The 26,819-nt window shown below is 41.7% G+C and overlaps 2 protein-coding genes across 4 annotated transcripts in view; one reads left to right on the top strand and one right to left on the bottom strand.

The window, feature by feature from the left end:
* pros (homeobox protein prospero) overlaps window positions 1–2,536 on the bottom strand; it is a 57,739-nt gene extending 55,203 nt beyond the window's left edge. The window contains exon 1 of one of the 3 annotated variants that reach the window (XM_070996504.1): window positions 2,377–2,536. The gene's annotated coding sequence lies outside the window, so the exon portion shown is untranslated. The remainder of the gene's footprint in view (window positions 1–2,376) is intronic. The other 2 variants (XM_070996506.1, XM_070996507.1) reach the window with 2 other exon arrangements.
* Window positions 1–26,819, top strand: part of RpS25 (ribosomal protein S25) — a 234,165-nt gene that overhangs the window by 99,673 nt on the left and 107,673 nt on the right. The window lies entirely within an intron of this gene.

The following is a 26,819-nucleotide window of genomic DNA, read 5'->3' as shown; positions in this document are numbered from 1 at the left end:
CACACACACATAAGCCGGGGTAACTCTATGTACTTTGACCACTCGATGTGCGAATGAAGCGCGACCCAAAAGGGGTGGTGGGTGTTTGGGGGGGGGGGGTGGGTCAGTAGCCAGGCTACCCATCAAGAAATAGAAAAAACTTGGCTCCAACTCTACGCAATGTCTACGCGCCCACACTTGAAAGCAGAAACCCATTCCCCCACCCCCCGTTCGACCCTTTTTCGAGCCGACCAACCACGCACGGCGATGCTGGCAAAGAAATGCAGCTGCACCACCCCCTCTATACAGCCTCCTTTTTTGGACCCCAGATCATTACGAGTTCCCTCGCCATCGCCATCATCATCATCATCATCATCATGGTTATCGTCATCCTGCTGGCAACGCACAAATCACGCAGCCAGGTGGGTGGTGGCTGGGTGGCTGAAGGGCAGTTGCTTGCTGCACGTGCTGGGGCTCCAGGAACAGCTGCTACTGTGGATGCAGCAACCCCCCTTTTCGCCCCTGCCTCGGCTGCCATGTAAATTTCCCAGGCCTGGTCAAGTAAATAAACTGCAGCCAAGAGGGGGGTGGAGAAGAAAGGGTGGCTAGGGGGAAAGGACTTCTAAAAATAAGCCGAAAAGAGACAACACAACCAAAAAAGAAGCAACCGCCTCAGTCTAGCTGCTTGTCTGCCTATGTGTGTGTGTGTGTGAGAGTCCTGGAGTGCAATTGCCTTGCAGCGTTGCATCCTTTCGGCTGCACTCGCAGCTCTCGTTGCGCAGCCTTCGCTCTCTCTCTCTCACTTTCTTTCCCTCTCTCTTTCACTCTGTCTTTCTCTCTGGAGTTTTCCTTTTTTCCCATCTAAACTGTGGCAAGTTGGCGCCGACTGCGCTGTCAACGCCGGCTGCGCTGCCAACTGCTATTTACTAGTGCAGCCGCTGGTAAATGAAGCTGCCCCACAAGCCACCCCAAAACGCCACCCAGTCACCCAGCCACCCCACCACCCACTGCCCCTTCAGCCGCTGCTGCTGCTATCTTCTAGTTGGCAATTGCATTGCCTGCAATGCACTTCTCCTGTTGGGGAAGCGTTGCATTGCGCATGTCCTTGTTTACATTATGTGCAAGGCTCCAAAACTTCGCCTCCTGCACTCGCATGTGTGTGTGTGTGTGTGAGGATGTAGAAAAGCAAAAAGTCTACAACTACAACTAAACCTGCTGCTGCTGCTGTTGGGGAGAGGGGCACACGCACACCAGCAACACGATGCTGTTGCTGTTGCATGTTGCTGCTGCAGCTGAGCTCCATCACCCGACGAAAGGACACGAAGTCCTTCGAAAGGGGAGCCGAACTCAAGCGGGTAGAAGGCCAGCCTTCTGCGATCTTCAGACCCACTGAACTAAGGAACCCAAGGAAGCCATTTTCTCTAAAGAAGTAATTGCTTTGAATAAATAATAGAGACGTTAAATGGTTTCAATATTTATATCCTTTTGGGGAATTTTTACAGGGAAACCCATTGACACGCTACAAAAGATGTTTTTCAATATTTCTTTTGTTAAATTTAGTTTTAGCTTAAAATAGTTGGGGTCTTTAATTTGTATAGGTTTCAAATTATTGTGCTAAAATAATATTCCAACAATTATAAAAGGATTAACTTTAGAAAAAGACATTTCCAAGAGATTTCAAGAAGATGTTATGATTGTTAAAAATTTTAACATGTTTAAAAATTCTTTTGGAATTATGAAGAGGAATTTTCGTGGACAAAAGGAAACATCATTTTCCAATTACTTTTAATAGGATCAAGACAAATAACCCCTAGTTCTCTAGAGCGAAAGAATAAGACAAATCAATTTTTTCATTCTTTTAATTCACCTCTTAGAAGGGAAATTTCCAATTAAAATGATCTCATATAAACCTTAAATTATCTATGTTATAATGTTTTATATCATTTTGTGGAAGTTCGTCTAATTACGAGGCTTTTAGTTGTTCATTAGTTATTGTCAATAAGACCGTTATAAAAAAAATGGCATTGGAGCCCATCGCAGATATCATTTACATGCTCAACTGGACTATAATATCCACCATCTCAAAAGAAAGAAAGATCAACTTTGGATATTGATCTGAGATCTCAAGAACTGATATGATAGATCAATCATTTATAAGGCTGCTTTTGGGCAAGTTTCGAAACGTGAAATATTATAAAAGCATTCCATTTAAGTTTCCTTGGCATTACGGATTATGATTTGTTATTTAAGTTATTCTAAGTTTCAAAAGATCCTTTAATCGCAATAAGTAAATGACAAGTTAAATATTTGAGTCAAAGTGAGATAATGGGTCAGAAAAAGGTAATAATAATATATTTACTAATTTAAATTTACGGCTTTTGTGAAGCCTTTACTTACCCTCAAATAAAAGTACATCGAAAAAATATCACATCACAACAATTTTTGATATTCCGTTTGCGTTTAATGTTCTCTCTAAACTTTGATTAATTTCCTCACTATAGTTCCGTTTTTTTTGTATCTTCTTTTATATAATTTTTTTTTTGTAATTTATTTATTCTTTTTTGATAAATTATTATAAGAAAATTTTGCACTTGTAAAATTTAGCATGTAATTTTTGTTGCATTCATAGACTTTTTGGTTGTTTTAAAAATTTTTCAGGTAATTTCGTAGTTTTCGATTTCGAGTGTTGACTTCTGCTCTTCTGCTTTCTCTTCTGCGTTTTTGACTTCCCTTGGATCTTTTCCAAATAGTTGTTGTGGCCGAAATGCACAATACAAAAGGTGAACTAACTAAGGATCTACGTCTGAATTTGTAGAAACTGAGAGTGTGTCGGGACGATGACGAACCTGTGGCCGAGACTTGAAGACGGAACGGGCCAGACGATATCGAAATCAAATTCAGACGCTTTAATTTTGGCTCAAATCGGAATCGGTGCGGAACTGAAACTGGAGTTACTCAATCTTATTACTTCCCTTCCTTTGGGTTTTTCTACTTTTCTGCTGACTTTATTGGACTGACTGGTATTGCCTGCTTATTTGGTTACTTCTTGGCTTTTGACTTTTGACTTTTGGCTTGTTGGCTTGCTGCTAGTTGTTGTTGTTCTTGTTGTTGTTAGTTGCTTGCTTGTTGTTGTTGTTTACGAACGAAATGCTGCGTTTGACTGGCGCTGATTATCAAGTGATTAATATTATCGATATTGGTAAAAATGTAACTTTGTCTATTTTGTTATTTGTTGTTGGCTGGCTGGTTTTGTTAGTTTAGTTTTGGGAAATGAGGAAAAAACTGCGCTACATTCTAGTGCCGGCGTTTACATTGTCTTTTGGCGCAAGCCTTATGCGATTGTTTTTTGTTTTTCTGGCGGTTGGCGATGCACTCAAGACGGCATGTTGGCCAGCGAGGTGTGCTCGAGCCCCAGCCCGAGTCTTAGTTCGAATGGCTGGCGGGCCAACGGGGCGTATGAGTGCCTGGGCCGCAGCATTGCGTATACGTAGTGGGGGCCGGGCTGGGTTGGGTTGGGATGGGATGGGTGGTAGATTGCTAGGTGTAGGTGTCTGGTCTTGCACTTCAAGTCATTTTGCACACACTTTCACTTTCACATTTCACTTGGCACTCTTTTTTCCCCAACCTTTGCTCTCTGTCTGTCTCTTCGATTTCTTTGCTTTTCGTTTGGAGTTTGTTTTTTCTTGGGGTGGAAAACTCTGCAAAACGGCCTTTGCTTCTGCTACTGCCTCTGGGTTTTTTGATTTATGCAGATGCGAAGAAGTCTGCGAGAAGTGGCGACCTGCCTGCCGACTGCCTGCCTGCCTGCCTTGCACTGCCTACTGATGTGCCTTGCCCGCTGCCTGCTGCCAGCTGCCTGATCCTGGCAGCACGGCTCAGTTCAGTCCGGTTCAGTTTAGTTCGATTCAGGACAGGCCAGGACAGGGAGACGAGAACCCGAGGAGCAGAAAAAAGCGCCGCAACTTGTTTCGCGTTTAGCAGTTTTCTGTTGCAATGTCCTGGCAAAAATTGCTAACGATGACGGGCCCCAGAGTCACAGCAGCATCAGCCAGAGTCGCTGTCGATGGCGTCGTCGCTGCAGCGCGCGTTGATTATGAGGGACGCCCCGGCTGTAGTAGGATGATGGCGGATGTGAATGTGGATGCCAGGATGCAAGGATGCGGGGATACACGGATGAAAGTGGCCGCTGAACGGGCGCGAAACGCGCAAAAAAATTCCGCGGCTACGTCGCAGGCAGCGGCAGCAGCGCCAACCGAATTGTCCTCGTCCTTTTTGGTTTGGCTTTGGCGCAAAAAATTGCTGCGACTGCGACGTCAGCGTTGCTCCTGCTAATGTACATACACATGCAACACCAACACACACACTGACACACACACACACACACACTAGAACAGTGGGCGCACATATGCAATGCTGGACAAATCCAAAAACACAGAGAGAAACAGACAGCAACGCGCGCTCAGTCGCGAAAAATCAAAACAAAGCGCGACGACAGCAGCACACTCACACACACACACAGCGAGAGAAGGACATGGACAATGCACATACCACACACTCACTCACACACTCAAACACAGCCCCATACTCTGCACACTTCCAATCAAGAGCAAAACGCATTTTGCTGCGCCTAAAAATCAAACAACGCCAAAAAGTATGCAACACCCAAACCCCCAAGCGGCTGATGAGGTGGTTTTCGTACTGGTAATGGGTGGCTCTTTTGGTTGGGTGGTGCAAAACTGCAGCTATCGAGCCTAAGTGTACCTAAAACCCAGCCTTCATTGAACCCCCCCCCCCCCCCCCCCCCCCCCCCCCCCCCGGCCAGATTGACCATACCATTCCGCAGATACAGATACAGATACATCTACATCGGCAGGGAGGGGAGTGTGTGGCAGCTGTGGGAGCTGTTGCTCCTGGCTGTGCATTGTTGGTGTGCCAAAACCCCCCACCCCCTCCACCACCTACAACCCACAGGACACCCCACAGGACCCCACCCACCACAGGATCCGCCATGTGGCCATGTTTTGTTTTGATTTCGTGCTTCTCACACACATCCATACATTTTGCGGGGGAAAATGCAATTTTTTCGTTTTCATTTGCAATTGCAAAGCTACAAAATAAAAATCGCAAAAAAAAAATGGAGGGAAAACTGAAAGCTACAAATAAAACAAAAACCTAAGCGAAACGTAAAAGTTTTCTATGTTGCCCCTGCGCGTATGCAACACTTTTTTTCTATATATTTTATTTCGCCGCCATTTATGGGTGTTGGTTATTGGCACTGGTATTGGTATATCCTCGGAGTTGGCATTAAAATATCCAGCAAAGAAAATTGCAGCTGGAAAAAATATAGAGCGTCATCGGGACTCAAACCCCGCCAAAAGAATTGGCGGCTACAAGAGCAACAACAATAGAGCCAGCATAAATTCCCACTAACTCATGCACATTCCGGGTGAAAAAAGAAAGGGGGGTGGTCACGGGGGAAAAGCGCATCAAAAAAGCGGAGAAAAATTGGTGGGCGATTGCAGCGACAGCCACTGCAATTCTCTATGTATGTGCTCAAAGATATATGTGGGGGGTATACATATATATATATATATATATATAGGGATATATAGACGGGGAGGGACAGATCGGAACTAGGCAGAGCCTGCATTTAATCCTACGCATCGCGCTCGTTACTCATACGCCGCGTATTCCCGGAAATGGTGGCGCAGTTTAGGCCGGATAGGCACAGCACCCACAATCCCCACCCAGTACATGGAGTTTATGGCTTTATCGATGGCATTGGCTATTGACTTTGCCGCTGTGCCCGTTCTGCTTTTGCTTGGGGCTTGGTATGGTTTTGGTTTGGTTTGGTTTGGTACGGTTCGGTTTGGCTTGTCCCGATAGCGGAGAGGAATTCGGTATGCTGCTCATAAAGAGATTGCCAGATAGCTTATGGATTCATAAGTTGTTATGCACAAATGCAAAGGTCGTGCAGGGGAGGTGGGTGCAGTGCCACCTGCTGCGGTCTGGTTACAGCTTCCCCTCCTGTATCGTCCTTTCCTGGCCCGTCCTGTGCCGACCGGTCATCATTAATTAATGAGCTCGCGGTCCGCAACAGGCAGCGGTTCATCCGTGCGATGACTATACTCGGAAATCGCATTAAAAATCGAATGGAACAGAGAATGCAAGTCCTAGGGCATTCCAATTTGAGCCCATTGAAATACTGATCTGCATATGAAAACCATATCAAATTATGAGCCTTTCTTTAGGGAATTACTCAATTAACATGTTTTCAAATACCAAAAACCCAAAAGAAGTGTAAACCTACATTATTAATATCTTTATTTGTTCTGGTATGTCTAATATTTAAAATCTAAGGTGCATCCTGGGTTCATACTTCAAGATAAAATATATGGTTATGATTTTAACGAATTATGATTTTATGAAAAAATGGGTAGATAGATAGTAGTCGAATGTTAAATAAAATAATTTTCGCAATTCTGAAGTAAAGTTAAGATCAAAAAAATTTTAATGATATCAAAATGAGAAAAGCATGCAACTTCTAAAATGTATTATTATAATTTACATTAACCTCTGCAATTTTTACAAATAAATTCTAACTATTTTCGTTTATCATGATGGGGATTTATTAAAAAAAACAATAGGATCTCTTTTATTCAAGTTCAAATAAAGTGCGTGCAAAAGTTTTTCAGAAAATCATTTTTTATTAATAAAGATAAGCCCAAAAAGGCTTATTGGTTTGGCTTGGATGAGCTTAATAACAAAACAATTGTTGTGTAAAATCGGATATTATCTGGATTCTAATCAGCCACCCCCTCCGTCCTTCTAAGCCAACGGCGATCTTCATTAAACTCGCATTATGCTGCTGTTCAATTAGTTGAGAGCAATTCGATAGCAAATTAATGGCCGTGCAAAGCTGGTCGCGGCCCGAAAAGCATCAATTATGCGCTCGCCTTTCGTCGAACAGTGAGGTTGAAAGGGGGTTTGTAGGGGGGTTTTGGGGGCCACACTCACCCACTGGGCTGGCCACACATAAAGCATTTCTAGTTTCGGCCTTTTGTTGCTGCAGCTGCAGTTGCGCTGCTGATGGCTGATTTGCATATTCCCCAAAGCGCTGCTGCAGTTGCAGTTGCATTTGCATGCGCTGGCCGTTGCCTAAAAGCATGGGTCCCATGTCCAGGGCTTTATATAACGAAAATATCGCCTGGCAGGCAGAAAAGCACCAGAACGGCGGGATGGAAAAAAACCCCCGAAAAATGACAAAAGCAGCGCGGAAAATTGCGCGAAAAACTAAACAAGCGGCGGGAAGGCGGGGAAAACAGGGAGGTCATGCATCGCGACAGCTGCATTTTGGACGACGACAACAAAAGTCCATTCGAATGCCAGGACATTGCAGCAGTGGCGGTGCAGCAGTTGCAGCGGAACCCCTTCCTGATCCCTTCCCGACCCCTTCCTTACCCCTTCCCAACCCCTTCCTGACCCCTTCCCAACCCCTTCCTTTCCCCTAGCAAGGCAAACAAAACCAAACGAAAAATGTTGCAGCAAATGCAATCAGCGATGTCGGCGAAAGGAAGGAAGGAGCAGCCAACAGAAGGGGCTGCCATTTAGTCCTTTGTGCTGCGAAGGTCCTGCCAAGTGTCAAGCGGTACAGTTGCCTCATGTCCGCGGAGTGTGTGGAGTGTGTGAATCTGGGAATCCTGGGAATCGGGTGACCAGCAGAAGCATCTACATAATTCATGCCACACACACACACACACACTCTTTTTTAACCCGGCCAGCATCCGGTTATCCCCCAAGGAACTGTTGCTGGCCATAAACATATTTTGCTTTTAATTAATCAAGCGGATCCGAGGGCCAGCTCAAAGGACATGCAAACGGATGCCCTACAACCGAACTTTGAACTTTCGATGTGTAATGTTTTTAACAGCGATTCCACTGGCAGAAATGTGCATCATTGGGGGTTGGGTGTTGGGGGTTAAGGGGGGCAAAAACAAAATACTAAGCCCGGATAAAACTGATTCACTCGCTTTTTCTATTGCTGTCCTGCTCACGCTTCCTCTTGCCCTCTCACTCTGCCCTGCACTTTGTGCCTGGCTGTTGCTGTTGTTGCATTAAAAATGCGCGCTTGCGTTTGAAAAACAAAAGGCAAAAAATACAAAAATGCCCCGCCTACTAAAAGGGCGGCCTATGTGTGTGTGTGCGAGGGGGGTTTTATCAGTTTAGGGAAGGGGTTGGAAGGGGTTTTTGGTCATACTGACGGCTGGCGTCTGTCAGCCATCGTTGCAATGGCAAAAATTCAATGCAACTGCGACAGTCGCCGAAGCGACTCTGTTTCCTTTACGACCGACCCCCTTTTTCCTCATTTACAACCCTTCTAGGCACCCCCCTTTTTGAAACCCCCTCTATGCGTTGCTCATACGCCCCGTTCAACGTTCAACAAAATGCACTTTTCGCGACAGCAGCAGCAAAAGCATCAGCCTCAAATGCTACATTTCGCAGGAAAGGGGATGGGAAAAATGGAGGGCTGGGGGTTTTAACGGACAGGCAACATGGCTGGGTTTTTACGCTGCAGCTGCTTTGTCAATCCGCGGACTTGTCCATATATATCAATTTGTTGTCCCATGCCATTGTTGTTGTCATTTTGCTGTTGTTGTTGTTGTTGTTGTCTATGGGGCACAGGCAGTTGCTTTTAGCCGCAATTTGCAAGCGAACTTCGTTTCCGTTGCACCACCCACTAGCCACCACCCACTTCCACTCGCTGATTGACAAATAATTGGCATTGACTCTGCTCTACTTAACTGGTTTCAGGCAACTCCTATGCTTTTTTCCTCATTCTTGGCAAGGACAGCTAAATAAAGACATTAGTGGAGCAAAACTTAATTTCAATTAAGTTCGCGAGGCTCCTTTGTCCTGGCGTAATTAACAAGAATGTCCTGGAAAGGACATAGCCGACGACGTCATCTTCGAGGGCTCTAAACTAGGCACAGACCACAGCGACGACAGCGAAGGACAAACATGCAAATAGTTAAGTTGCTCAACCGCCGTTAAGGATAAGCACACAGGAGTGCCACTCACACGAGTACACAAGCACACAGACACACACGCACAAGGGAATATCTCAAGAGACAATGAAACCACCGGGGCAACAACAGCAGCAACATAAATAGCTGGGGAATCAGGGCCAGGCCCAGAAGATCCCATATCCTGTAAATGAAAAAATATTGAAGACTTAAGAACTAGTTCTTGCAAGCAGAATGTCTTGGGAACATGTGCATTCAATTCTTTTACCTGATTCAAGAAATACTAAGTTCACGCCCGTTTACGCTTAACTACAAAATGTATTTCGTATTACTAAGCTTACCTTATTTGAAAAAATGTTTTTTGGGAGTAGATCACTTTTTTAATTTAAAACTATGTTGTATCTAAAAATAAAAAAAAGGGGGGAATGTGTGTTCTTGGATATATATATTTTTAAAACCAAAAAATAGTGCTCTTAAGTTTTACAGAAAAAGTGTTTACTGGCCTCACTAGAAGGTTACTGTATATGAACAACATTCGAACCATAGGTACTAAACTAATTTAACAGTTCTTGCTTTTTACAACATAAAAATGTCTTCAAAATCATTTACCGGAATATTTTTTAACCAAGTTCTTGAACAAAGTACCCGTATAATCTGCTTAGAATATGTTATAAGACATTTCTTTGTGCTTTCTTTGTAACTGTCAAAATGTTATATCAATGTTATATCATTAGGAAGTAGTTTACAATTGTATAATAAAATAAAAAAAAATTAATATCAACTTTATTAAAAAATAGGCTTTAGTTACTCTTACACAATTATAATTTAAAAGGTGATTTAACCCCGAAACCCGAAGAAAATTCTGCAAGCCATGCTACTCAGCATAATTTGAGCACACCCATCGAATACCCCGCACCGAAGGCGGCGATGTATAATTAAAGTTGAACCGGGCAGGACTTAAAGGACATTACACGACAGCAAGGCGACGTCCTGGCGTACCAACCTACACACTTACATACATGCAAGCGTTTATCCATCGCCTTCGGGTCGCCAACGTGGCCGTAACATCTTTTGCCGCTATTGCGCTTTTGTGTGGTGCGAAAAAATTCCGCTTGTCATGTGATAAGGATAATGAAATCCTTGCGACTGAAAATATTTACTTTGCATGGACACACTGGGGCACACACACTGGGGACAAAAAGGAGCAGGAGCGGAACACTATTTACCCGACTGGCCACATGTGGGTAAGCAAAGGTGCGGCCAAAGTTGTCGTCGCCGTCTTCGAAGCCTTTGGGACCGGTCCTTAAAAGGGGGTGGGGCGGAAGTGGGTGGTGAGCACCGGTTTTAGTGTCAATTTGTATACAAGTGTCGCCAGCTCGAAAGTATCTGTGTGTATACACAGCTCGTAACTCCTAAGTCATCCGGCGCACCCCTCGTGTAAAATGACTTACTTTCGGGGTCAAGAAGTGGCGTCATGACTCGCCCACCTGGTGCCCCTCGCCTTGCAACCCCCCTCCTGATCACAAACTAATTCCCAACTCTTTCGCATTACTTTAATCTTAAAGGCAATTTCGGAATGCAATTTACACAAAACTTTTGCCAAAATAACGCAGCCCGAAAAACAAAGTTGCATGAAATTGCACACATGTCGGCAGAAGAAATCGGCTGCATGATGGAGTTTTGTTTGGGTAATTGCGTTGCCTGTGCGTCCCAAAAGGGGCAGGATAATAGACAAGTTGCAGGTTGGCTAACAACCCCTTGGATTGCAGACCCAAAAAGCGGTGCAAAGTGCATATTATGCAGGCCGAAACTGCAGTTTGCCGCCCGAAAACGGAGCTCAATAGAAGTTAAAAGCCGAAGCAAAGGCGAAGTCGTTGGCAAGGGTTGTGCAGCAAATTAAAAACTTCCATTGATGGCAAACAAACAAAGCCCGGTGATTCTTGGTCGTAATTTTCCTGATTTAAACGTAGTGGGGGAGTATCCGATGGGGGCTAACTACCCCATAACAATTTGAATACTGCAATTTGCCTTATAGGGATATAGCCACGTGCAGCAGACTGCGATTTCAACTGAGTTGGGGTTAAGATATCCAAGACAAGTTATCATAGAGTCGATCTCCTTAAAATATTATAATTTTCAAAGGGTTGAACTAAGCTTTAAACTATTTATCACCTTTGGAGGATGTTGAAAAAAAAAATTTTTTATCTTTAGCTAACTAATGCTTAATTTTAAAATTCCCTTAAAATATATATTATATTTAAGTACGATTTATATATAAAGGTAACATTTTAACTTTTCAATTATATCATTGTATTGGGCTCAGCAGCTGTTGCATTCTATATCCTTGATTCACCGAAAAAAAGGTACGTGAAACTGCTGCAAAAAATGCATCGAAAGCCGGCACGAATTTATATATATGAATAATGAGTTTGACCGGCATTATTTTGCAATTTAAAAATTTTCACGTGATTTTACAACCCAAAAAAAAACAGCCACAAAAAATGCAGAATAAAACAAATGGGAGGTAAAAGGTTACTCGCTCACTCACAGCACTAGCCCCCTTAAAAAAAGGACCTGAAATAAATGCAAGTGAATGAGATGTGCAGATGAAGGACGAAAGATAAAGGCTGCATCCTTTCCAAGCGAACATGCAACACATGGTTGGAGGTGTTTAAGCTGATTTCCCGAGAAAAGTCGCCTTACACCCGAACTCAGGACAGGAAATACGTGAGAAGGACAACAGAAGCTCAACGGGTATTTTCGTATAAGAGCAAAGAAAGGAGTACCCAAAATATATACCTATCATACATATAAATGGGCTATATTTTTAAACAACTCCTCTATTTTCTCTTAAATTTCGAAGGGTTTTCTATAGTGCTTTAGTGTCAGTTCTAGTCACTTCTAACTGGGAAACTCCAACTCCGATTTCCCATTCCCACCAATGGCCTTTTTATATTTTCGACACTTTGGTTCCTCTTTTTTTGTACCATTTTTGACCATTTGGGCCGCTTTCTGCTGACGTTGCAACACCGCAGCAACAGTTTTACTGTTCATTGGCCGCCACACCGCCAAAAATTTGTGCACAGGGAGCCAGGACATCCAGATCCCCAGCCACATCCACATCCACATCCTCGTCCATATGGGCTCGTCCTGCTGCTGCCGCTGACCGGCGTTGTTTGGCCTGCTTTTTTGTTATTTTGCTTTCTTTTTTTTCGGCTGTGCTTTCTTTTTTTTCCCCCACCCATTTCGGCCCCACGTTGATTTCTGCTGTGTGCTGCACGTTCGCGCGCGCTTTTTTCATAATTTTTTTTGTTGCGCTTTTTATGCGAATAAAAAATAAATTAAAAAACGATCAAAAATAAATTGCAGCCAGGCTGAAGGGTGGTCTCTGTTAATGTGGAAATCAGGCTGTTTGCCACGCCCACGCCCCCCATGCCGCCCCCAAAAAGAGGCGCTGGCCTTTATCTGTTTGTATGCCATTGATTTTTAATTATGTTGCATACTTTCGGGCGCGCGATTTTTTTCGCTCCTTGTTTTTTGGCTTTTTATTTTTTTTTGGCAATAATTTACACAATGAATGGGCGCCCGCCTGCCATGTGCAAAAGGGGGTATTGGGGAAATGGTAAGGGGGGTGAATTGCATTAAATGGAAATTAAAGAAAACGAGTGACAAAAACGAATGCGAGGCAAGGACGCGGTTGGCCCCAAAAAAAATACAGAGGAGTAAAAAACCGAAAAAAAGAGGAGCGAAACCGAAATCGTGGAAAAAACGAAATACGAAACAAATAATTTTCATTATCAACGATTATGGTTTGACCTTGAGCGGCCTTGGGTTACAGCTGTTTGTTGGTGTTGGTGCTACGGTGGCCGCTTGTTGCTATTATGACATGCAGTGGTAAATTGTAATGGTGTGAGTGAGCGGAAAAGCGAAATAAAAATGCCGGCACAGGTCCTTGTCGCCGTCCAATGACCTGCAGAATGGGGGGTGGTGATGGGCGGTGGGTGGTGGGTGGTGTGGGGTTTTTGTGGGCCAAAGGATATACTTATATGCGTAAACGCACGTGTGTGAGTATGCGAATGCCGGTTAATGAACACGCACCCCATTGGAATGGGGTCACGGGCAGAGGTTGTCTGCCGGCCAACCGCCGCCCACCGCCCATTCGAACCACCCCCCTCCCTCCCCTCGTCAACAATGTCCTGCCACACACACACACACACATATATACATATACACATACGAGTAGTTTGCGCATTTTATTTTATTTTGTTTTCGGTTAATTTTAATTGATTACCCAATATGCGAAAATAATTCATTTTTCCACAGCTCGTTTTTTCGCCTTTTTTCGTTATTGTTATTATTTTTCCACACGTTTTCACTTTCAATGGGGGGCTCGCTCTTTTTATTCCTTTTTTTTCGGCAACCCGGTTTACGCAATTTCATTCATGATTTCGCCATTAACGGAAAATCGTTGTAAGGTCAGTTCATTGACTGGCCGAAGTGCAGAATAACTGGTGCTACTTTGGCCCATAACTCAGCAAGAAATCGGTGCGATGTTTATCTTGAAGACACAAGGATCGGATACAAAGGACCCCAAAATGGTATACCCCTTTTCCTCTATTTTCCCTCTATCACGTAGCGCAAATTAAGAAACTGCCTAGAAGGTTGAACGGCCTTCGTCCTTTTGTTTCCTGGACCTCCCGACTCGGGGTGGGTCATTACAACTATCCAAAGTGCTTATGAATTTAGTGCCGTAATACAGTGAAATACCCAAAAGTTGGAACACTTTTTAAGTTTCCATAGATTTATTTGTTCCTAGTTAAAGAATTAAAACTTAATAGTTGTAATTATATACCAGATATTTCTATTTATTTTGTTTTTGTTAGGAAATCAAAAAATATTTATGGAGGTATCTTTAGTTCCCGTAATAAACAGTTTATACTAAACTGATAAATAAATAAAATCATCATGGAATATTTCAAAAGTGAATATTAATATTAATCTTAATATTAACTGATTCTTACAAATTCTTAAACACATTGGATTTTCAGTTCACAATACTTTAATATAGTAATGTGCGATCTACGGAGTCCTCACTGTACTTGCGTGTCCCTTGGGTTGTGTAAACTTAATGAGCAGCCGAGGAAAACGCATATTAGGCTTATCGCAACTCCTGCATCTCGCAACCCCCGAAAGGCATTCAAAGGGCTTCGATAAGCAACCGGTTTTGGAAAGGTGTGCATGTAGTTATTCCCATCCGTTTTTGGGATTTTAAGTCAACTTTTGTCTCACTTAACGCGAAGACAATGGAGGTATGGAATGGGTGGTATAAATGGCGACGATAGTTTCTGGGGGATCTTGAGGGCAGCAGTGCCCAAAAACTTTCGCATTGTCATCGTTAAGATTAAGATCTTTATGAAGGTCGTCGGGTTGCCCCTTTGAGTTATCGAAACTTTGTGGCCATAAGCTGCGGCGGCAAAAGGACAACGTAGGACAAGCGTATGAATACGTGAGACCCCGAGTTGGCCAAGCCCCAGTTCTTCGACCCACTTGCGAGATATGTAGTTATAAAGCCTCGGGTTTTATTTCGGGTCACCGCCGCCGCCCGACTTTTCTTGTCGCTTTTGCGGGCTGAATTTATGACACAAGTAATTTGCGTACGGTCAAGCAGCCAAGCGGTTGGAGTCAGTCAGCCACAGTCACAGATACAGATACAGATATATATGGGATATAGGATACAGTTCCGGATACCAAAGTAGTTTCATAACCGCACATGTGTGTCTAATGTCCTGGCATGTGTCTAATTAGTTGTGCGTCTTCCGCTCGTCGAAACGAGGTCAGATCGTATGGGAAGGACGTTTCATGGAATTGAAATTGTCTTGTGCTTAAGGTGCGTCCCGGGTTAATTGAAATGCCCGTAGCAGGGTCTCAATGAGGGATTAATCCGGGCGTGGCCAGGGCTCGGACTCCGGCTCCCTTGGCTGACCCATTGTCAGGGTAAACTAATTGAAACTAATACGCAAAATCTTATTTAAACTCATCAAGTTGCTGACCAAGCAGCATAACGAATTTTCACAGAAAAGGGCTTATGAAAGCAACAATAGTTACCTAGTAAAATGGAGTTAATTCTAATAAAATTAAAAAATCGAATGAAAAGGAAACAAATTCTTAATGAGTCAGAAAAATAAGACGAAACTCTTTTACTACGATTATTACGTGCTATTATTATTATCGAGTTATGTTTTATAACTACAAGGTAACAGAGAATAGTATTATGATAAAATAAAACGATTGATTTGCCTAAATAAGACTAAGTATGCATTAAATCCCCTGTAAACTTAACAAGTCCCATATCAAGAAGGTCAAAAAACCCACGGTCCAGGAAAGAGGTTTAGTAGGGCCGCCTTGTTGACAGAAATTATGCAAATTTAAGGCAATTAAAACACTTGCTAATTGACTTGCAGGCCGCCCAGCCCACGGAATCGCATTGACAAACAGTCGAAAGGACTCGCACACATTTGCAGGACGACAAGGAGCCGCGTCGCTTGGGCAGGAGTATGGGCAATGGAACTCGAATTGGGACTGGTACACACATATGTCGGAGGATTGGGGGTTTGGGGGCAGAAGGAGGCCGACTAATTAAATTAAACAGCGACTGGAGCGGCCATCGAAGTGGACTGGCACGGAGCAGGCGTCGAGTATTAACTTATTTTTCGTGCAATTAACTTTTTAGTGATGACGGACGGACCCGGCGCAAACAGCCGAACAAAAAATCAAACCAAAGAATTCCCATTTCCACGGGCGCTCGAGAGGTATTCGCATAAAGAGGGCAAAGTAGCTGCACCCACCGAACGCCCTTTGACCTCCACCACCCAAAAACCCCCTCCACATATCCCATATCCCATGGCATTCATAGGGCATTATGCTCGGCCAGAGTCCGCAAGTGCATGTGGGCAAAAGTTCCTTTCTGGCGAGAGGTCTTTTTGTTCGGCTCAGCTATTTACACTGACTTCGCATGCAAATGCAAATGGGTGTGTGGATATAAATATGAATTCATCCTGCTTAGGCAGCCATCAATCATTAGCCTCGTCCTGCAACTCGGATGCACCAGAACTTTTGAACGAGCTTGAAGAGAGTCTAACAGGACGAGGCTGTCAAGATTCGATTTACCCTTCAGGATCTACTTGATATTATGATTCTGAAACAAAAAATATATGAATAAAAATTTATGAGATTTATTCCACCTTTCTTCATTTAAAAGGTATTATAACCGATCGATTCCGAGATTAGGGATCAAATAAATTGGTTCTCTTGAACCTTCATTGAGACGAGTGGAACTACTTGATATTATGATCCTGAAAAGAAAAATACAAAGGAATCTTTAAATAATAGTAATTTGTTTGTTAAATATTCCAAAAGCTACTCACCCAATTTTTCAAGAATGGTAGAATATATAGAAGTACTATATTAAAAAAGGTTCTTAAATACTATAACGCCATAATAACCCTAAGACTTATTCAACTGAATGGTCATTAAAGGTCTTAAAATATAATAAAATTCACAATCTTAACTTTGATTAAATAATATTTGTTTCTGTGTGACTGAAGTTGGGACCGCCACTCGCCAATGCAGCTCACATCTTTGGAACTGCCCCCGGGTCAAAGGTTGAATGGGCTGGTCAGCCAGCCAGCCGGTCAGCTAGCCCTAATTAAGATTTTCATTTGCCGCCACTTGGCTGGCATGGCCTGGTACTCCTCGTTCTTACAATCCAGCAATAATTTGAAATTAACACATTTTAAAGTCGCTCGGTGGATGAATAAGGGAATACGAATGGGAAAGCGGGATGAGTTGGCTCGATAATCAAGCGAAAGGAAGCGGAATTGCAGGGGTGGCCGCTGGTCAAGTCGAAGTTTTGAAGTTCAGTTGGTCATTGCAGGCGGTTTTATTTCCGCCGTAAGACAGGGCACAAAGGATGCCCGGATGAAGGGATATCCAGAGTCTCAAGCTCCTGGAGTCGACTCTTCTCCAGCGCGCACATGTAATCAAAGAAATTAGCGTCACGTTGGTGGATGTTTAGATGGCCAGCTGGATGGATGGATGGATGGATTGCTGGATGGACAACGGGCAAGGGTTGCGATGCTATATTCATAGCCAGCGCAGCGTGAGCCTACCCTTGTCAATCTCCGGCTGAAAGTGTGTTTGTACATTGTCTTAAACAGTTTGACTTTCAATTTGCAGCCAAGTTTAATAACAAAGCCCGAAGCAGGGCCCCTTTTTTAATTACGCAACGAGTGAGTATCTTGCGGATACTTAAAGCCAGGGATCTCGGCGGGCAGCTTAAAGGATCTCTCGCCCCACTGAATAGCCTCCTACACGTATACGCATCTCATCATCATCTCTGCAATTAACCCCACGCGTCGAAGTGTAAAATATTTATTAATAAATAAGCACACACGCCGACTAATTGTCACAAAGGTGACAGGCGAGATGGAGTTTTTCCCGCTGCGAGACGGCAGACAGGATCTGGGGATCCTGTGAGGACCGAGGTCCTGCGGCCTAAGTTCAAAGTGAGGGCCGTCCACATGCGTGGGCCTCGCTTCGCTACTCTTAACCTTTTTCCCCGCTTTTTTTTCCTACGTTCCTATTTTTTCTCCTTTTTTGTTTCCTGCGCTTTGCCTGCCTCGAAGTGTTAATGGAAAATCAATAATTACGCATCTTGGAATTATTAATAGGAGGCCAGGCAGCTCGGCATTATGCTAGACATAGTACTCGTCCAATGTGTGTGTAATGCCAGGCAATTGCCGGCAAGGAGGTCCTGTTTTTCAGCCCCATTTCAGTGCGGTCGTGGTATGGTCAAAGGTAAAAAGGATATTCCGCTCACGAGTGTCCGCTTTCATTTGGTCCTGTGCGTTGTCTGTAATTGGCAACATAAAAAGCATTTCGCGCAATTGTTTCTGTTTTGAGCCTTTTGATTTTTTCCATTTGGCATCTTTTGTGCTCCTCTCTTTTTGAGCGGTGCGCTGCAAAATAATTGCATTCAAACACATTGCCGTACACAGAAAGAAAATTAATATTCTAATTCACGGAATTAAAGAATTTAATTTAGTAGTTTTATACTTATTTTAGATTCAAAAATGATTAGTTTGCATAGCTTCCAACATTATTAGGAATGTTCTCAATGTTCTGTATAAAAGTTGAATGAGTTTATAGATGCTATGATGTATTTTTGGTTCTACAAGAAATTCGATTATTATATAATGGTTTCTATTAAGGGATTGCTTAAATATATTATTAGGGACATATAAACATGAATTACCTCTTGTTAAATCAACATATATACATAAATAACAGCATGCTGAACTAAATTACAAATATTTTCTGAACAAATTTAATGGGAAAATCAACAATTTTGTTGAAATATCAAATTATTCCAATATAAATCGATTTTTCCTATCACTTCCTAACTTTTTTCCTGTGCAGCGGATACTTTTGTGCGTGGTTCGGCTTTGGTTAGTGCCGCCTGAATGCATCGCTGCATTTGGCATCCTGTCTGTATCCTGCATCCTGGCTAATTGACAATTGGCCACCGCCGCACGCACTTAACGCGGCAAAGACTCTCTGCCAAAATCGCGGGCCAAGAGCTAAGTTCCGAGTGGCCGTCGCGGCCAAAGGCAAATAATTTTAATTAAATGAAAAAGAAATGCGGCGAGGAAAGGCCGGAAAAGGCGGGAAATGTGGGGAAAAGCGGGGGATGCAGTAGCACTTAAGCGCAGTGGTTTAATCCCACATGCCACTTGGTCGTCAGCGAACCAAGGGACGCACAAAAATGCAATGCCAGTTAGCCCCCTGACCCCCCTGCTGACCCCTTCCTCACCCAGCTGACCCCCGCCCATGGCAATGCAGTCGAGTGAGAGTAGGCATGTAGGCATGTGCATGTGGGGTTTTTAGAGTTTGGGGCCATGTCCTTTGTAAGAATTCATTTGCACAGCGAAACTTTTTTCTCCCAATTTCTAACGCCACACACTCAAAGTCGCCAACGGGGGGGTGGAGTGGGTGGAATGGACAGTCTGGCGGGGCGGCGAGGGGCGTGGCATTGGGGGGCAAAGCAAACACACACAACTGCCAAAGAGGTAAACTGCACTTAAAGTGCAGCGAGAAAAAATGCCAGTCGCTAGCTGCAGCTGACCAAAAATGCATTCAGCACCCCAAGGCGGGAAATTTTTCAAGGGGCTGGTTGGGGGGGGGGTTGAGTTTCCAAAAGGGGTAGTAGAGTGAAGGCGGGGGGCGTGGCGGCGACGTTTATAGGCAAAAAGATAAAGAGCCAAGTGCCATACGCACTCACACAGCCGCACACTGTTTGTTTTGTGCGCCCATGTGAGCCGCGAGAGTTTGGCGAGTTTGCCAAAATGCTGCCGAGTGCAATCCCCTGAAGTTTGCAGCTCCCCAGTTGTTGTTGTTGTTGTTGTTGTTGTTGTTGTTGTTGCCGTCAAGAGCCTGAGCGATTTTGATTGAAAACGCGCTCACACCAACGCCATCAGGAGCCATCAGGACATCGGGCTCCGACTGTTTTTTGAAAAGGATGCGTTGCCCACCGCCACTGCAAATGCGACTGGCACACGGACTCTGTACTTTTTAGACGACTGCACTTGAGGCAAATAAAAAAAGCAGCTAAATCAACTTGCAATTTGTGCGTTTCGTTGTTGCTGCCACCGCATTCCCTCACCGACTCACCGACAACGTCTCGTATGAGTGATGCACGGATTATTACCCACGACCAGTGCTGCCCATTTTCCCTGTTTTTGAATGGTTTTTGGGGAATACGTCTAATATTCCCTGTTTCTGAAGCGAAGTCAAATCTATAAATTTCTAAAATAATAATTGGTACTATCCTTAATAGCCTTAATCGACTGTCATTTAAAGTATAAGTGATGCACGGATTATTACCCAGGAACAGTGCTGCCAATTTGTACTTTTTTTGAATGTTTTTTGGGGAATATGTTCCAATATTCCCTGTTTTTTAAGTCTAGCCATTCCTACAACAAATTGAGTTAAATTATGGAATGTTAAATAACTTTAAGTCGACTGACCAAAAACTGCACTTCTAATTTTCGTAACTTGGGTAATTTTATTCCGATTTACATGTGGTATGCCTCTATGAGTTTGTGTTTGCATTCCCTAATATTCTACATCCAAATATTTCTTTTAAACGAGGGTCAACATTTTGACCCATTTTCATGTTCGATTTTTCCTTGTTTCCAACGGTCTTCAGTACTGGAACCCAAAACTGTACTTCTAAATTTCATAACTTGGGTAATTTTATCCCGATTTAGATGTGGGATGCCTCTATGAATTTGTGTTTAGATTCTGTAATATTCTACATCCAAATATTTCTTCTAAACGACGGTCAAAATGTTGACCCATTTTCATGTTCGATTTTTCCTTGTTTCCAAGGGTGTTCAGTATTGGAACCCAAAACTGTATTTCTAAATTTCATAACTTGGGTAATTTTATCCCGATTTAAACGTGGGATGCCTCTATGAATTTGTGTTTAGATTCTGTAATATTCTACATCAAAATATTTCTTCTAAACGACGGTCAAAATTTTGACCCATTTTCATGTTCGATTTTTCCTTGATTCCAAGGGTCTTCAGTATTGGAACCCAAAACTGCACTTCTAATTTTCGTAACTTGGGCAATTTTATTCCGATTTACGTGTGGTATGCCTCTATGAGTTTGTGTTTGCATTCCCTAATATTCTACATCCAAATATTTCTTTTAAACGAGGGTCAACATTTTGACACATTTTCATGTTCGATTTTTCCTTGTTTCCAACGGTCTTCAGTACTGGAACCCAAAACTGTACTTCCAAATTTCATAACTTGGGTAATTTTATCCCGATTTAGACGTGGGATGCCTCTATGAATTTGTGTTTAGATTCTGTAATATTCTACATCAAAATATTTCTTCTTAACGACGGTCAAAATTTTGACCCATTTTCATGTTCGAATTTTCCTTGATTCCAAGGGTCTTCAGTATTGGAACCCAAAACTGTATTTCTAAATTTCATAACTTGGGTAATTTTATCCCGATTTAGACGTGGGATGCCTCTATGAATTTGTGATTAAATTCTGTAATATTCTACATCCAAATATTTCTTCTAAACGACGGTCAAAATGTTGACCCATTTTCATGTTCGATTTTTCCTTGTTTCCAAGGGTCTTCAGTATTGGAACCCAAAACTGTATTTCTAAATTTCATAACTTGGGTAATTTTATCCCGATTTAGACGTGGGATGCCTCTATGAATTTGTGTTTAGATTCTGTAATATTCTACATCAAAATATTTCTTCTAAACGACGGTCAAAATGTTGACCCATTTTCATGTTCGAATTTTCCTTGATTCCAAGGGTCTTCAGTATTGGAACCCAAAACTGTACTTCTAAATTTCATAACTTGGGTAATTTTATCCCGATTTAGACGTGGGATGCCTCTATGAATTTGTATTTAAATTCTGTTATATTATACATCCAAATATTTCTTCTAAACGAGGGTCAAAATTTTGACCCATTTTCATATTCAAGTTTTCCTTGTTTCCAAGGGTCTGCAGTACTGGAACCCAAAACTGTACTTCTAAATTTCATAACTTGGTTAATTTTATCCCGATTTAGACGTGAGATGCCTCTATGAATTTGTATTTAAATTCTGTTATATTCTGCATCCAAATACTTCTTTTAAGCGAGGGTCAAAATTTTTACCCATTTTCATGTTCGATTTTTCCTTGTTTCCAAGGGTCTTCAGTATTGGAACCCAACACTGTACTTCTAAATTTCATAACTTGGGTAATTTTATCCCGATTTAGACGTGGGATGCCTCTATGAATTTGTGTTTAAATTCTGTTATATTATACATCCAAATATTTCTTTTAAACGAGGGTCAAAATTTTGACCCATTTTCATGTTCGATTTTTCCTTGTTTCCAAGGGTCTTCAGTACTGGAACCCAAAACTGTACTTCTAAATTTCATAACTTGGGTAATTTTATCCCGATTTAGATGTGGGATGCCTCCAAGAATGTTTATTTAAATTCTGTTATATTATACATCCAAATATTTCTTTTAAACGAGGGTCAAAATTTTGACCCATATTCATGTTCGATTTTTCCTTGTTTCCAAGGGTTTTCAGTATTAGAACCCAAAACTGTACTTCTAAATTTCATAACTTGGGTAATTTTATACCGATTGAAACGTGGGATGCCTTTTAAACGAGGGTCAAAATTTTGACCCATTTCCATGTTCGATTTTTCCTTGTTTCCAAGGGTCTTTAGTATTGGAACCCAAAACTATACTTCTAAATTTCATAACTTGGGTAATTTTATCCCGATTTAGACGTGGGATGCCTCTATGAATTTGTATTTAAATTCTGTTATATTATACATCCAAATATTTCTTTTAAACGAGGATCAAAATTCAAGTTTTCCTTGTTTCCAAGGGTCTTCAGTACTGGAACCCAAAACTGTACTTCTAAATTTCATAACTTGGGTAATTTATCCCGATTTAGATGTGGGATGCCTCTATGAATTTGTATTTAAATTCTGTTATATTATACATCCAAATATTTCTTTTAAACGAGGGTCAAAATTTTGACCCATATTCATGTTCGATTTTTCCTTGTTTCCAAGGGTTTTCAGTATTAGAACCCAAAACTGTACTTCTAAATTTCATAACTTGGGTAATTTTATACCGATTGAAACGTGGGATGCCTTTTAAACGAGGGTCAAAATTTTGACCCATTTCCATGTTCGATTTTTCCTTGTTTCCAAGGGTCTTTAGTATTGGAACCCAAAACTGTACTTCTAAATTTCATAACTTGGGTAATTTTATCCCGATTTAGACGTGGGATGCCTCTATGAATTTGTATTCAAATTCTGTAATATTCTACATCCAAATATTTCTTTTAAACGAGGGTCAAAATTTTGACCATTTTAATGTTCGATTTTTCCTTGTTTCCAAGGGTCTTCAGTATTGGAACCCAAAACTGTACTTCTAAATTTCATAACTTGGGTAATTTTATCCCGATTTAGACGTGGGATGCCTCTATGAATTTGTGTTTAAATTCTGTAATATTCTACATCCAAATATTTCTTTTAAACTAGGGTCAAAATTTTGACCCATTTTCATGTTCGATTTTTCTTTGTTTCCAAGGGTCTTCAGTATTGGAACCCAAAACTGTACTTCTAAATTTCATAACTTGGGTAATTTTATCCCGATTTAGACGTGGGATGCCTCTATGAATTTGTGTTTAAATTCTGTAATATTCTACATCCAAATATTTCCTTTAAACGAGGGTCAAAAAATTGGCTACTACTCTTATCCACTTTTAAGTGAAACCTTTTTAAGTAAAATGTTTTAAAGGAAAATATTATTTTCTGCCGAAGGATAGAAAACATAGATAGCATAATTCGAGTTAAGGGTAGAAAATATAGAGATCATTAAACGGATACTTTGTAAAATGAGGTGTTTATCTGCAACCCTCCACCATTTCCTTCCCAATCACAGGAGTTATGGCTAACCATCAACCTACATTTCCCAACGCCTTACATCTGTTAAAAATAAAATCAAAGTCGCTGGCTCAGCGACAATTCTCTTTTTGATTCTTGGCCCACAGTTAACTGACAGTCACGCCAGACCAATAAAACACAGAAACACATTAGTCATTAAATAAAAACTTGGAAGAAAACAAAATGTGAAACAAATATGAAAAAGTTTAATTGGCCAATTCACCATCATCTTTGTCATAAAAAATGGACAGCCGAAAATTGTCATTGCCCCCTCCGCGAAATTTATGTAAGTGTCAACTGTTGGACGAAACCGCGAGATTTAAGATGCCGGCTTGTAAGATCGAAAGATGAGCAAATCGACCATCAAAAAGAGGCAATTAACTGGGTTCGCGGATGAGCCATAAATCTGAGTTGTTAAAAAAATATAAGTGTGCCCAGGAGGTGGGGATAAAAACGACCCAAGCACATGCCGCAAACTTTTTTACTTTTTTCTTTTTTTTTTCGGTGGTTGTTTTTCGCTGCAGGACAATGGGACCGGGGTCGATCCTTGGGACTCGTTGAGCAGGTCAGGAGCAACAGCCAAAATGTGGCCACTCAAAACATTAAATGTGCCAAAATGCAGCCATGAAAAATCCGATTATTACATTTCTTTTTTTTTCGGGCCTTTCCCGCCCAACCAGAATCAATTAATGCTGGCAATTTGCGCAGCCGAACGTAACCTCAATTATGTGCGCCAAAGTGGCCTCCATAGTCGTGGATTAATCGCATAAAACAACAGCAAATTGACTAGCAAAACCAAAGGGACACAAAAGTCCATCGGCAGGTGAACTGCGATTGTCCAAAAACTCCGGCTCGACATTATGCCAGCCAGACAACTGGGATGCGAATTATAACAAAAAGCAAACATATTGCCGGGGGGTTGAGGGTCTAATCGAAAAAATGTCGAAAGTCAAACACAAACACAATGACAAGGTAAATAGCAAAGCAGGGTAAAAAACTGCACAAAAAGAATGGAGGGAATTGCAAAAAATTGCCAATGAAAATCAATTGAGCTGGCAAAGAGAAAGGGCAACTGGTCTGAATGCATTGATCAATAAAATGGAATTATGATATATGTATGGCTGCAAGTTTGTTGAAAGATTTAAAAATATTTCCTGTTTCTAAAAGGCTTTTTAATCAATTTTTCAACAAATAAATATTATTTAATAATATTAAGCAAGACTGGGTATACTCCATTATGAGCCTCTTTAAAGTTAAAATGTGGCTGGAATGCAATTTTGAATACAACAAATTTTTTATTTATTCTTAAAATGGAAAATTTCGGTATGGGCACCGATCAGAAATTTTTTAAATGAAATATTTTATTCTATTCACATTCCATTTTAATTTTAATAAGGCATTTTACGGATAATAAACACTGTAAGTACAAAATAAATAAAGCTAATTGTACCAAATGTTATGTAATCTGTCATCAAAAATTTTGATCTTTAAACATTAATTTACATTGTTATCCGAAGGATAGTTAATAGTAATGTTTTTAATTTATCATATTTATCTCAAATTTGGCAACTGTTTCGGAAATAAAAATACCTTCAACAAAAGGTATTTACTACCATTTATTTCCCCCGAAGATAATTTCCCAGAAAACTATAACTTCCCCTTCGCTGAGCAATTGAAAAACCAACCCTATTCTGTTTCACAGACCTCATCTAAGGATAATTTACCCTAAACTCTTAGAAAGGCGCCCCCTATTGCTGGGTGGCTAGAAGCTAGAACTTAAAGCTAAGAGAAATGGGTGGCGGATAAGTGAAGAGAAACTAAGCATGCCAATGGATTTAAGAGCTGTCTAGGGGGTGGGAAGGACACCACCCGAAAGGGGCTGCCAACTCAGACCGAAAAGATGGGTTCGGGTGGGTGAGATATCATATAGTATAGTATATCGGGGCGGATTTCGGGCAGGCGTGGGTTGCAGCTGCGATGCGACTGAACGCCATGGCCGACGCGGGTTAAATGGAAACCATGGCCCAGGATGGCCGTAGCTTTGTTAGATACATAGATACATAGATACACGCCGGCGAACTGCGCATGTCCCACGCCTTAAAATCAGCAGCAAAATGAAGCTGCAGCTGCCGACGGCAGACCAACTTCTCGCCCATCATAATCATAAATTGCTAAATTTGGCTAATGGGCAGCGGGATGCACTGGATGGACAGCAGACAAAAGCTGCACCCACAGACGGAATCGATCAGTAATTAATCATTTTTATGGATTATTTATGGATTTACCCGGCTTGCGCTAATTACAATTTCAGCGGATTTAGAACAGACAGTTCAAGAACCCTTAAATAAACGAAATCTAGCCACACGCCAAGGGTCCTTAAATGGAACCTAATAGAGTCCCGAGTTGGAAGCGTGTCGAGGGGAATGAAAACCTCAGAAAGGCGGAAAAGTAAGCAGGAAAATGTCTAAGCAAGGCACAAAAAAACAGACTAGACTAAGGTCAGACGCACCCCTTCATCTTCTTGGCTTCTACTTTCCACTGCTTTTTTGTTGACTAGCCTGTTTTTGATCCATCTCCTCACTGTTTGTCTGGTTTGGCTGGCCTTGCTGCTTTCCCTCCTGCCTCTAGCATCCTTTCCCTGCCTTTCTTTTCCTTTCTTGAGTTCATTCGACCGTCTGAGGCAATATTTGCGGTGCACACATTAGACCGGCAAAAGGGTTAATCCACGCAGACCAGAACGGGTTGAAGATGAAGTTGAAGAATTTTCACAAAACACGAAGTTAAAGTCTCAGTTTGCACAAGATCTTCAGACAGAGGAGTAGAAGGCATCTCAACTGAGAATATTTTGATTGAGAAGCAGAATAAAGGCGGTCGTTATAAACAGGATGTTAAGCAATACATTTTGGAGAGGGAATAAATGATTTTAAACTAGATTGTTTTGTGATATCAATAATAATTAAAAAATTGTATTTATATTTCATTTTTAAAAGTCCCACATTTTTAAAGCCAAAGTTTTTAAGCCGCTGTTTTTAAGCAGATACGGGGGGTACTCCTATTAAAACAAAATGCTGAATAGAAATTTCCAAAACATATATCTAGTATTATCTATTTTCCAAACATTAAAAATTCTTTCCAAGAACTTTTTCTGTTTGGAGTAACGTCCATTCAAATATTCCCAAGTTTTATTTGAATATTTCAAAAAAATGAATGATAATTTTTAGAAAGCAGCGTTAAAATTAGATTGATAGCAAAATGGATACCTAATG

The sequence above is a fragment of the Drosophila suzukii genome, chromosome 3 (assembly GCF_043229965.1).
Source record: "Drosophila suzukii chromosome 3, CBGP_Dsuzu_IsoJpt1.0, whole genome shotgun sequence".
Lineage (NCBI taxonomy): Eukaryota > Metazoa > Arthropoda > Insecta > Diptera > Drosophilidae > Drosophila > Drosophila suzukii.
The sequence above is the reverse complement of the archived record's forward strand: the minus strand, read 5'-3'. Positions and strand labels throughout refer to the sequence as shown.